This window comes from Apis florea, unplaced genomic scaffold (assembly GCF_048593485.1).
Source record: "Apis florea isolate Af1SG1 unplaced genomic scaffold, ASM4859348v1 contig_3367_pilon, whole genome shotgun sequence".
In the NCBI taxonomy this organism is placed as follows: domain Eukaryota; kingdom Metazoa; phylum Arthropoda; class Insecta; order Hymenoptera; family Apidae; genus Apis; species Apis florea.
Genome location: NW_028256746.1, coordinates 3559951 through 3572027, shown reverse-complemented (window position 1 = coordinate 3572027; position 12077 = coordinate 3559951). Strand labels below are relative to the sequence as shown.

Sequence of the window (12077 nt, the reverse complement as noted above, 5' to 3'; positions counted from 1 at the left end):
TTTTCGTACGTAACGAAGTATCGTGCGTGCTTTTATATATTTACGTTCGAAAAGGTTATCAATCAAGTGAATTCCCTAGAATGTAATTGTATTATGCAGTTGTATAATAATTACTAATTGTAAATATATGTATATTGACAAAATGTCGTCGAGTTAAATTTAGAAGAATTTTCGGGAATCGAAGATTGTTACTTAGACGGGTAAGTAGATGGAGAAAATTGTTCAACGCGGTGGGTTGTCCCGGGATATTGTGCGCACAGAAAAGGGAATCTAGTCTCGCGGGGGCGTAGAAGGTTCTCGGTAAGCTCGATGCCTGTTAAGTTTCTCCTGCGTTATATCGAAGCCCCGAGGGACGACGTCCAAGGTTCGGGGGACTGGCCGACCGAGGATCGACCCGACTGCTTAAACTCCGGGGCGGGGAAAGGGGGAGGTAAACACCCTTGCCAGTTTCGAGGGTGTCGAGAGAGAAGAGGAGGAGAAGGAGGAGGAGGAGGTACGGGCGACGAAACCGAACGGATCGCCGAAAATCCACGAGCCGCAAACACGTCCCGCGAACAAAGAAGGTCGTCGGGTCCGAAATAATTGCGCCACTGTCGAGGGTAATAATGCGGCCTGCCCCTCCTCCAACGATTCTACACACCATTTATACGGAAAAGAAATATTTTCGATTCGTTTTCACGAACGAATATTTCTTATCCAAATTCCTCCTTGTTCTCCACGATTGCTCTTCTTTTCGTCGAGCGAAAAGGAATTCGCGATCTCGCAACGATGGACGACGATACGTTTCAATTTTTGACGGGGGGAGGGAGGGGGCGAAAAGTGGAACGCGTGTAAACCGTTGGTGATATTCGACGAGACGAGGGGGTGGGCCCCCGTTAAAAATGCATCAATCACCGTTAACGGGCCATCGAGAAATGGTAAGCAAAAGGAGCGACCGGAGTGTCCGGTCGCGTTTAGGATGCACCGGCTCGGCGACAGCTTGACAGTTTGATGATGAATCGGTTGTGTACGCTGTGAAATGATAGCGAGGAGGAGAAGAGGGTGGCGAACGCAGGGGAGGAGCGCAGCAGCCGGGAAAATGGGCCAGCCATTTACGAAACGTTCGAGAAGGGGGTAAAAAATGACGCGGAGCTAACAACCACGATCTTGGGGACGACCGTCTCGAGGAGGAGGAGGAGGAGGAGGAGGAGGATGGTTATCGAGCGGCACGCGACCTCGCGACTTTCCGTCTCGCAACTCCGTACAACGGTTTTCCATCAACGCGAGACGAAACTCCGAGGATAACGAATCACCACGGATATGACGACGCCTCGTCACGATTTCGTCCTTCCAAGGAATTTATCCCTTCTCCCTTTCGGGAGAAGGACGAAATCTCGTGGCTCGCGACGGTTCGTTTGTCTCTTCGTGGATAGAGATGATGATGCGAGAAGTGGAAAATGGATGGGAAGGGATAGGAATATCGGGGAGAAGATTTTCCACTCGAAGATAATAAAACGGGTATATGGTCGCGAGGTAAATGGACATTGTTCGGTCGTCTCGCGTTTTTTTTTTCAACCGTCCGTTTATTTAACGCGTTTCAAGAGACTTTTTAAATCACTGGCGGGCTTCGCGGCGGGTCGCCTCGAGTGCTCCAACAAGTTAAGGCTTTTCCATCCGCCTAATCCAGTTTTGATTATAAATCGCTTAAACTCGTCGTTCTGACGACGAAACGAAGTTTTCGAAGGCTGCCCCGACAGTGGAAAGCGGCTATATTTACCGACTCGCCAGCCACCCAACCCCGTAATTGAAGGATTTATCCGAGGAAAAAAAGCCCGGAGAGACCAGGCATTTTCCTCCCCGAGTATCGAACCAGAGTTTGGAATCACCCTCCTTTGGTAGAAAAGTTGCGTTTCACTCCGTCGCGACCCTTTTCAAACCTGATCAATCTTTCAAAGTCGTTCGCGCAATCCTTCGCGGAGAAATCATCTTTCGCTTACTCGACAAATTGTGCACACGTGTTTATCTTCTATATTCGTCGCGTACGCAACGAGATCGAATCCAACGAATTATCGTGGAAGATCGGAAATATTCTCGCGAGTCGTCTTATCTCGGCGAATTAGAGGCAATTTGCACGTCTGGTCGGACGCGTTCGGGAGAGCTGGTGAACGCATGGCAACGTCAAATAACAACAAGTACATTACGCGAGGTTGGCATGATTCATACGAGATAACCACGGTGCCAAGATAATTACGGTTGTTACGGGCAAACAAAGCGGAGGTGCGCCGCCGTCTCTCTATCGACCGGCTCGAGTGCGCGCGATCCACGCCACGATCCACGCTCGATTCAGACGTGGCTCGTTCTTATAAAAAAAAAAAAAAAAAAAAACGGCCGGAAATCGCGTTTGACGTGCCGTCACTGGATCCGATAATCCCTCCCCGCCCTTTCTATCAGCGCGTGTGTCGATTCCAATCGACCACCCTTCTCGAGGACGGATCTTTAAATAAATTTCCACGAGTTATATCTCGTCGTGTCACCAACCGAAATCCATTGCGCGCAACACCGTTCGACGCCGTGTTACTCTTACGAGGATATTCAATATTTTTCATCGGACGCGAAGAGGAGTACGAACGCGATAACAGCGTTGTAGAGAAAGTGAGGGAAAGACGGCGTTAAGAGGTCACGAGCGTTATCCAAAGTCCGACCCACGACGTGTAATTCGCCGTCCGGTTTTTATTGGGACTTTAAGGCTGGTAAGCCACTTAGATTTAATGGCGCTCGTATGTTCCGGGCTGTGGTTGTGTGGAGGGGGAGGCGATTCGGAGGAGAAGCGTCGGCGAAAAGAAAGGAAGCGTTAAGATACGAAGGGAGCGAACCAAACTCGAGTCTCGTGCACGATTATGCTCGGATGGGAAACGATGGAAAACGTGTGAGAATCGTACGTGGTAGTCGAGGCAAAGAAGAAAAAGAAAAAAGAGAGGCCGACTCTCGAGGAAAGAGAAATGATAAAAATGAAATAACGAGAGGAAGGAGAAGGAAAACGGAGGAAGAAACGGAACGAAATTCCTGACCAACCGGCGTGCCGTGGTATTAACCCAGTTCAACCTGGGCATTATTGATTTCGACGCCAGCCAGACGGTGTGAACCAAGTTTCATTCTTAATACTTTTCAACCGTTCGATGTAAGCTCGCGCACACGGTGCTCCCTTTGCCAGCATGCGACCGAACCAGCCAAGGGGATCGATTATCGGGCGAAACCAGCGGCGCTCCACTCTACACCTACACGTGTACACGGGGATGATGTCGTGTGTGCGTATCGGGGGTGGCAGGCCTCTGTGGCCCGGATTCTGCTCCCGCCAAATCTCTCCCTCCCTCTCTTTCCATCCTCCTCTTCCCTCTTCTTTCGTTTCCTCTTTATTCTCCTTCTCTCCCCCTCGTTATTCCCGCCAGCGCGTTACTTTATTATTATTTCGTCGTTATCTCGATTGGCTGGCTTTCCAGCGAACGACGCTTTTCCCTGCAACGACCGAAATCCCGGTCGCAGTTTCATTCCCGCCCGTGTATCACCTACGCGAAAATTACTTTCCGCGGTATAAACGGGATAATACGGCGCGACATTTCCAAACGAATACCTGGACACGAATAATTGGCATCCGACGAAATCGTTTCGCGATCCAGGGAGGGAGGAGGGGTCGATAATGTTTGAGAGGGAACGAGATCCGCAAGGTCGTTCGGAGAACGGGTGCCGAACGAACGGAAGAAGCGTCCCGGAGACAAGGACGAGCAGAGGCGGCGAGTGGGGACGAGCGAGAGAGAGAGAGAGAGAGAGAGTGTATTAGGCTCGATCGCCTTTCCCTTTCTAATTAATTATCATACTCGATTATCGCGGTCCATTTGCATTAGTCACCGAAGAACACCGATTTCGAAGGAATGTTTCGTTAAGAAAGGAAGCTTTTTCTCCGGATCTTGTGCACGGATCGCGTCGAAACTCGATAAACTCGATGAACTGACACGGATGATTTCCGTGATATCGATAAATAACGTTCGATCGAAACGCTTATTTAATTTATTTTAATCGTTGGTTTCCAAAGCAACGTTTCGTATTCTGTTCTAAACGGATCGAAACGAATTTTCGACGGGTAAAGAAATAATAGTATTATTCGGGGAGAAAGTGTGATCACCGTTCATTAAAGATTATATGCAAATGGGATGGTTTTTCCAATAGCGCACAAGGCGCATAACGGCACAGCGCAAATCCGATCGAGTCAGACTTCGCAATGTTCACCGTTGAAACTACGCGGCAACGAAATTACGCGGTAACGGAGACCACCCCCTGCTATTTTTGCAAAAATCTTCATTTTCTTCCTCCTTCCCCGCTCCGTCCCTTTTCCACTGGCGCGCGAAAAACCGCGCAACCGAAGGCTCGGCTAAACCGCAAACGCTAGATATCCACCACCGTCCTCGTTGTAACGCAACTCTCTCAAGGTGAACCAAGCGTTGTGCCATCGTCTCCTTCTTTATGTAAAACGTCTCACCGACAACGCGAGATTCCAGACACTGTTAAAGATGGAATCTTAAGTTAACCGGTCCCCGCGTTTATTTCGAGGTCTCCTCGCGCGGATAATTTCCAATGATAATTGCAAATATGTAATAATAATAAGTTTTTTCCAACTTGGTTCAAAGTACAATTTAGCGAAACGATCGATTATTTCATCATCCACGCGTATTATCTATAATATATAAATAAACCTCGAGCGAACGATTATCGAATAATAAATTGGAATGTTTGATCGATTGGAAAATTCGATGCTATTTATCTATTTAAAAAAAAAAAAAAAAAAAAAAAACCTAATAAAAAGCCTCTGTTCCCGTTTAAAAAAAAAAAAAAGCGATACAATTATCGTATCTAATATCTCCGCGTCCAACGTTGTCAAATCTAATCAAAGGACAGATAAAATTCTTTTTCGCACGATCGTAAACACGATCCCTGGAAATGGCGATAACTCGAGCGCGCCGCGGAAAACACGGATCACCCCGTGTCTCTGGTCGGTCGAGAATAAGTCGTTAGCCTCTTCGTTTCTTTGCTTCGGATTCGCCGGCCCCTCCAAGTGGCAAGAAATCACGTGGAAAACGCGTGCAAAAAGCGACCGCGATGCTCGACGATGCGGCCCGTGAGGGTTGTACACGCGGTCGAAGGAGAGAGGGGAAGGGAACAAGAAGGCCGGGCAAAATTGAAAATTACACCGACAGACAGCGTTTATGGTAATACGCCGTGTTATTGGCGGGGGCACGGATAATTTTCAACCGATTTCAGAAGGCGAGGGACACGCGATGCGTGCGCGTCACGCGCATGCGCATTTCGTCAAACATCGAACGGCCGAGTTTCGAAGCCGCGAACACCGATCCACACTTTGCACCTTTTTGTAATAATCCAGCCCCGCCCGCTCGAGCATGTGTTCGAATGTTGCATCGAAGATCTCTTTGCAAAAAGTTTAAAAAAACTTTTCTTATACGAGTACAATCGTTATTGACAATCGGTTCCAAATATCAAATACCAAGGATCATTATTATTCTATCTATACTCGTGCGACGAATATCAAATCTGTTTTTTGAGAAAGGAAAATTCGACGATTTCACGAATTCGAATATATCTCTTTTTTCCGTTCCACTGGGAGTAGGAAAGAATCTGGAGGAAATGGATTGCGTTACCTTTGATAAATATCCCCCGATATCAATCCACCGGCTAATCACAGGCATCGATTGCACGCACGGCAATCGACTTTCGCAATCGGTGTTAATTCGCGGTGGCGCGTTCTTAAAGCGAGCTCCGCAAGCAAATGCGAGGTGATTAATCGACGAGCACGTATGGAAGTCATAATCGCCGTTTATGTCACGCCGCTAATAAATCTCTTTTTAAAACGGAGACACCGGGGCCCGCACTTGCTCCAACGAAATCTATTAATCACCTCGGTGAACAATCGGACCGACAATGAACGGTGGCATCGTTTATAAACATAAATCGTCCACCAACGTTTCGCGAACGGCCAATGGATAACCATCTCAACCATTCTCAGGAAGGGATTTCTAATAACGAGATAACGTATTAATCAAACGCAATATCTTCGCGGTAGGTATTCCCTACAGAGAGAGAGAGGGATTTCGAAGCGATTAACGAGACTTGATAGATAATTTTTCCATCGCAGGAGAGGAAAAAAGATAAGAGAACTATAAAGATGGGGCGATAAATAAGGGAAAAAAAAAAAAAATAGACTGGAATTTGAAATAATTCTATTTTCACGATGTCAAAAATATTACAAGTTAATCTTATTCCTCGTGTTTCCAATAACGTTAATGACAATCTCGGACACGAATCAAAAGTGAATTGGCCACCGACTCGAGGATTAAAATAACTTGATTCGAGTGAACGAAAAGAAAGAAACGGTGAGCGCGATCGGATATTTTCCATTCGCTTCCTGCGTCCCAGTGCCCTTATGCCGCCGACTTCCGGTTGCTCCGACAAAAAAAGAAACAAACGACACGCGATTCTTTCCACGAACGGGTCGAGAAGCGAGAGCCACAACAATGGTATTTCGACGAGCCAGCTCCATCGACGGTCGTTAATTAAATCGGATTCCGCGTATATCTAACACATGCGAGATATCATCTCTCGCGGCTTAATCGACTGGGAATCGATCGAGAAACGTCGTCGACAACAGAGAGAGAGAGAGAGAGAAATTTTACGCGTTATTAGGTCTCGGGTATTAGGTTTCGCGAAAATTACTCGTATCGCCTTGTGACCATCTACTGTTTACTTTCGACGTAAGTAAGAATCTTCGAGTGCAAAGCGAAGAGAGAGAGAGAGAGAGAGAGAGAGAGAGAGAGAATTTTATGGAGAGGAAAAAAAAAATATGGCACTCGACGGAGACCACGATCACGAGAGCGTACGAGTGGTCGTAAAATTAGTCGAGCATAAAGCACGCGAGGTATCGGATTTCAACGAAGCGAATCTGTTTTGACAGATTTATGACGGGACGAGGAACTTTGAGGAATTTTGGAATTTGGGAACCTCGAGGAAGAATGTAATACTGTTGTAACGCGCTACGTTTTTTGCCAACTAATCATTCATCGATCTTTTAATTAATATCGACGCTTTCACGATTCGTTTTTACGAGCGTTTTTAAAAGCGTTTCGTAGAAAAAAGAAAGAAAAGAAAAGAATCGAACAAAGGCTCGCCGATCGGATATCTCTTCTACCTTTGGACCGATATAAGCTGATTCATCATTCGGAATGGGATGACGAAAGCCATTCTAAAAAAGATACGATACTTAAAATATTTTTCACCGCGATACGATACGTAAATAGATTACCGTTCGAACGGAACGCACGTATCAAATGGGCGAAGGGGGGGAGGGGGGAGAGAGAGAGAGAGAGAGAGAGAGAAAAGAAAAGACCTTTCATTAACGAAATAGCCCATTGTTTCGCGAGTTGAAAAAAAAAAAGGTAAACGCACAAAACGATTGACTAAACTCGAGTTGCGCGTTGGCAAGAACTCGCGCATACTAATTCCAAAGAATTAGCGTGGCTGATCTGGTGGACGGTAGGGAAATAGCGGGTGCACGAGAGGCGAAACGAGAGGAAAAATTGGCACGTAACACGAACCAATATCGATCGCTTAACGATCTAATGCCTGTGTATTTGGTAATCAGTGAAACTAACGCGCTGATGACATCGAGAGAACGACATCGAATTACATCGAATTTCTGCGGTTGTTAGTTTATTGTAATTATGCGTCTCTGTTAACGAGAGAGAGAGAGAGAGAGAGAGAGGAAGAGAGAGATTTCCAAAGCCACTGCTCGTCCTCGCCCCGGAATACATATTTTGTTACGTATGGTAAACCGGTGGAAGCGTAATACGAGCATCAAGGCAATCCGGACGATCTCGTTCCTCTTCTTTTTTTCTTTTTTCTTTTTTTTTTCTTTTTTTAATCCTTTTCGCAAGATTTGAACGGAATGAATCGTTAACTGGACGTTTGATCGTAGAAAAAAAAAAAAAAGAAAAACAGGAAATTTAAATTAGATCGATTTTCTTGGATTATAATCACTATAATCGTCCTTTATATCGGAAATATTTTCCAAACGTCCGACGATCATCGATCGACAAAAATATCTTTTCAATGTCGTGGGAAGGAATTTCCTGTACCCACGCGAGGGGCAAAAAAAAGTGGTGAAAGAAAAGAAAAAAGCAGCAAGGTGAAAAAGAAAGAAACACGTCGTTTTCACGTCGTTTCTTTGGCCAGAAATTAAATCCGGAGGAACAATGCTGCGCGTGCAGTTGCGTCGCAGCCGCGCGGAAAATTATTTTTTGCAGACGTCCCTCGGATTATTTTCTTCGAAGCAGAAGCACACGGTCCCTGGCTCAAAGGCACAGGATGGGTTGGTCAGGATGGAGGAAAGAGAGAAATAAAATGAAAGTCAGAAATATAGAAAACGTTTCTTTTCGCGAGTGTACGTGCGTGCGTTGCGACAAGGAAGAGGAAGAAAAAGAAGGCAAAAATATATTTTTGCCCTTTTATCGTGGCACCCGAGCGTAACCCGTTTTCCTTTCCAAAATAATTGTAATTCATTTTACTCTCTCGCGAGAGTGCTTTCTCCGAGTTTCCTCTCCTCTCTTCTTCCTTCCAAGAAACAACCCCGGGGAAAAAAAGACAAAGGACGAGAGAGCGAAGTATCACGACCACGCTCTCAAAACCTTCCCGCGATACGATTCCGAGCCGTTCCGAGTGAAATTAGACCGTCCGAGATCTTTTCCAATGCCCAGGGGTCGTTCGGGTGTCTTATAAAAGGAACGTGATCGAATTTACGATTCCATCTTTGGAAAAAAGGATGGAGAAAGTACGACGACGTTTCATATTCTCGAGATCCCGATTACCCGTGTATTCCGCTAATTCGATGTTACTCTACGGGGGAAAAAAAGAAGAAAAAAGATTGTTGACTCTTCTTCCCTTATTCACACGTTCATTTCCGAATTCGCTATTCCTTCGTTTCGTCCATTTCGCAAGAACCGGGCAAAAAGAAAAACGTTGAAGCAAACGAAATAAAAATTCTTCTCCGCCTCTCTCGATTCCAAGCCCGTAATCTTGCTCCAAATCCCACCTCTCTCTCCCCTTCCCCCCGTTAAAGAAAAACCAACAACAGAATCGATCCCAGGAAGCCATTATTTCGCTCAAAGGTGTAATGATTTTTACCCCGTTTGATCTTTCCGCGGCAATTACTCTCTCTCTCTCTCTCTTCTCTGCCTCCTTCTCTTCTCGTCTCCCCAGACTTCGAGAGTCTCGCCCTCTCGCGGAGAGAACGAAAGGAGCGAGGAGGGCGAAAAATAGGCGAAAAGGGAAGGAAAAGGAGGAAAACCGCGCGGATGACGGCTCGTGTACGAGTCCCCTCGTAATAACGGTTCGCCGTTTTACAGCTGGTCGACTCCTTTATTCGAAGGATCCACGTGGACGTGGAAAGGATACCATTCCAGGAGGAGGAGGAGGAGGAGGAGATTTTCCGTCGTGCAATTTGCTGGACGAGTGTGCGTGCGTGTGTAAGGCCGAGGCCGTTTTATCGGCCGAGTAAACTTGTCGGATCGAGGGACGAAGCGCGGCCGGTGTCGCCAATGGAAAACCAACCCCTCGTCATCTCCCCCTCCCTCAAACTACACCCGTGGCGCCAAAGTATCCCGCAGGTGATACTACGCCCTGTGGCTTGATTAACAAGCCGAAATCGTCCCTGCTCGCCACCTTACGGATAATTCTTCGTGTATTCTTCCTCCTCCTCCTCCTACGTTCTTTTTCTCTCTCTTTTTTCTTTCGAACGCTCTCCTCGCTCCATCTTATTGGTCGATGAATATGTATGTATCCGAATATCGAGAGAGAGATATTCGGTCGGCCGCGTGCACGTAACGGCACGCCATCGAGAAAATTATCTCAATTTCTGCGGACGATCCCCTTCCCCCCTCGGATAATATCGGCCGAGCTGGTAATTTTATTTTAAAAGTTAAAAAGTTTGTATGTATGTATATATATATGTATCTATAAAAAAAATCAAAATCACAAAAAAAAATGTTTATATATTATTTTATTGAATGTACATTATGTTATTTCGATGTAGAATATATATATATATATATATATCGGAATAACATAATATGATATGATAAGAATATTGACATAAAGTAATAAATATTTAAATAATTATCAATATAATCACGTTTATCAATATAAACAGGTATATGTAATTATATTTTTTAACCAAGCGTGGAAACGTGTGTAGAGGAAGAGGGGAGGGGTTGGGATTGGAACGAGAGTTCGAAACATCTCCATTCCCTCGTCTATATTTCGCGTGTGTATATATACCTTTTTTGTATTTGATTGCGCGAAACGAAATTGTCGTCGAGCTATTTTTCTTTACGTTTATTACGTTAGCCGCGAAAACGCCACGGAACGAGTACCAACGACAACAACTCCTTTTGTTACGGAAAGAACTGGGAGAAACTTTTTCCAAGAAACGTATATATTCGTTGTTGCACGGGGGGGGACAACAACACAGCCCCCGTTCATCGACTGCGGCTCCACTAATGAAACGAAATCCTCCTCTGGCCGAATGTTGAAGCGGAAATTTTCACTTCTCGCGTAAATATCCGCGGTCCAATTACTCGAAGCTCGAAATTTCGAGCGCGAATTCGAGAGAGAAAGAGAGAAAACGGCGAGTTTCGCGTGAAAGTGGGACTTGAAAGGAGGGGGGAAAAGAGAGAGAGAGAGAGAAGGTCGAGAACAAAACGCGTCGGGGAACGCGATCGTTTCGAGGCAGACCTTTCCTCCTCCTCGATGGTGGCGGCGTTGAAAGCCGATGGGGCACCCGAAACGAGTTCCAAGAAGAAAGACAAAGAGTCTCGTAATGACAGGAAAGAGATCCACGCAGCTGGTAGGGACAGGGCTTGGAGGAAGGGTAGAAAGACGTTCGCCCTCGGCGAAAGCTAATTTGACTTCGCACTTCCATTCGACGTGTTCCTGGCAACCTGCGAGTCCTCGATTACAAAGAAGACAAAGGAGGAAACGTCTCTCCGCCGTTGGAAACTTGGACTTCGGGGAGGAGAGGGGGAGAAAAAAAGGAAGGGGTTCGTGGAAGCGAACGAAGGTGAGAGAAGTCAAGGCCAACAACCGCGACGCTTAACTTCTCGCGTCCGCAAGATTTTCCAGAGATTAGAGCGAAACGAGAACGCTCGATTGTTGAATACTATGAATTTGAGAAACCACTTGTGGGGCGTGTGTATATATATATATACACGAGGTTTCGTCCAAGATTAATGGATCTTGCCGGTCGACTTTCCGATCGTAAAAAGAGGAGAGCTCCCTCCGATACTAATTGTCGGGGAATATAGGGACAACCGATGATCTTGAAATATCATTAATCCGTTGTTCGCGCTTCGTCACGGTGGTTAAATGGCGATCGAGTTAATGGATAGAGTCGAGGATGCCTCGTTATGCGGCTCGGTGAAAAGATGAATTATTCATCGCGTCATAGGCGTGGTCACGGGAACCGTGGCAAAATTGAAAACAATTCCGTGTATCGCGATCTTCACGATTTCGAATAAGATTCGAATTCGAATCGTTGCGAGAGATATCGCGCGTTTCAAGACCGCGTAGTATAGAAAACACAAGGTAGATTTGTCCGAGGAGAAAGAATTTCGATTCTTCTCGAATTGTTCGAAAAGTTTTCTCGAATGCTTCTTCGAGAATGAAAATATTCTCGTGAAATTATGGCCGGGTGTGAATATTCATTGAAACGAAACGAACGCGATGAGAATGCAGCGACGAAGCGGAAGGACGGGAAACACGTGCTGTTATTAACCCTTGCCACGCCATGCTGGAATAATGATTACGATGATCATAATTAAGATAGGTACGATAAAAATAATTAAATAAATATAATAATATCAACGATATCGCAACGTGAATAAATACGTTCCATCGTAATTATCGATATTAATTATTCGATAAATTGCATAATGGAAAAACTTCAAAAACGGAAAAAAAAAAAAACAGATTTTGATAATTCTAAC

The 12077-nt window shown here is 45.6% G+C and overlaps 1 protein-coding gene across 8 annotated transcripts in view; it reads right to left on the bottom strand.

Annotated features, from left to right (window-relative positions):
- The window catches only part of PlexA (plexin A), a 267624-nt gene that overhangs the window by 222114 nt on the left and 33433 nt on the right, over positions 1-12077 (bottom strand). The window lies entirely within an intron of this gene.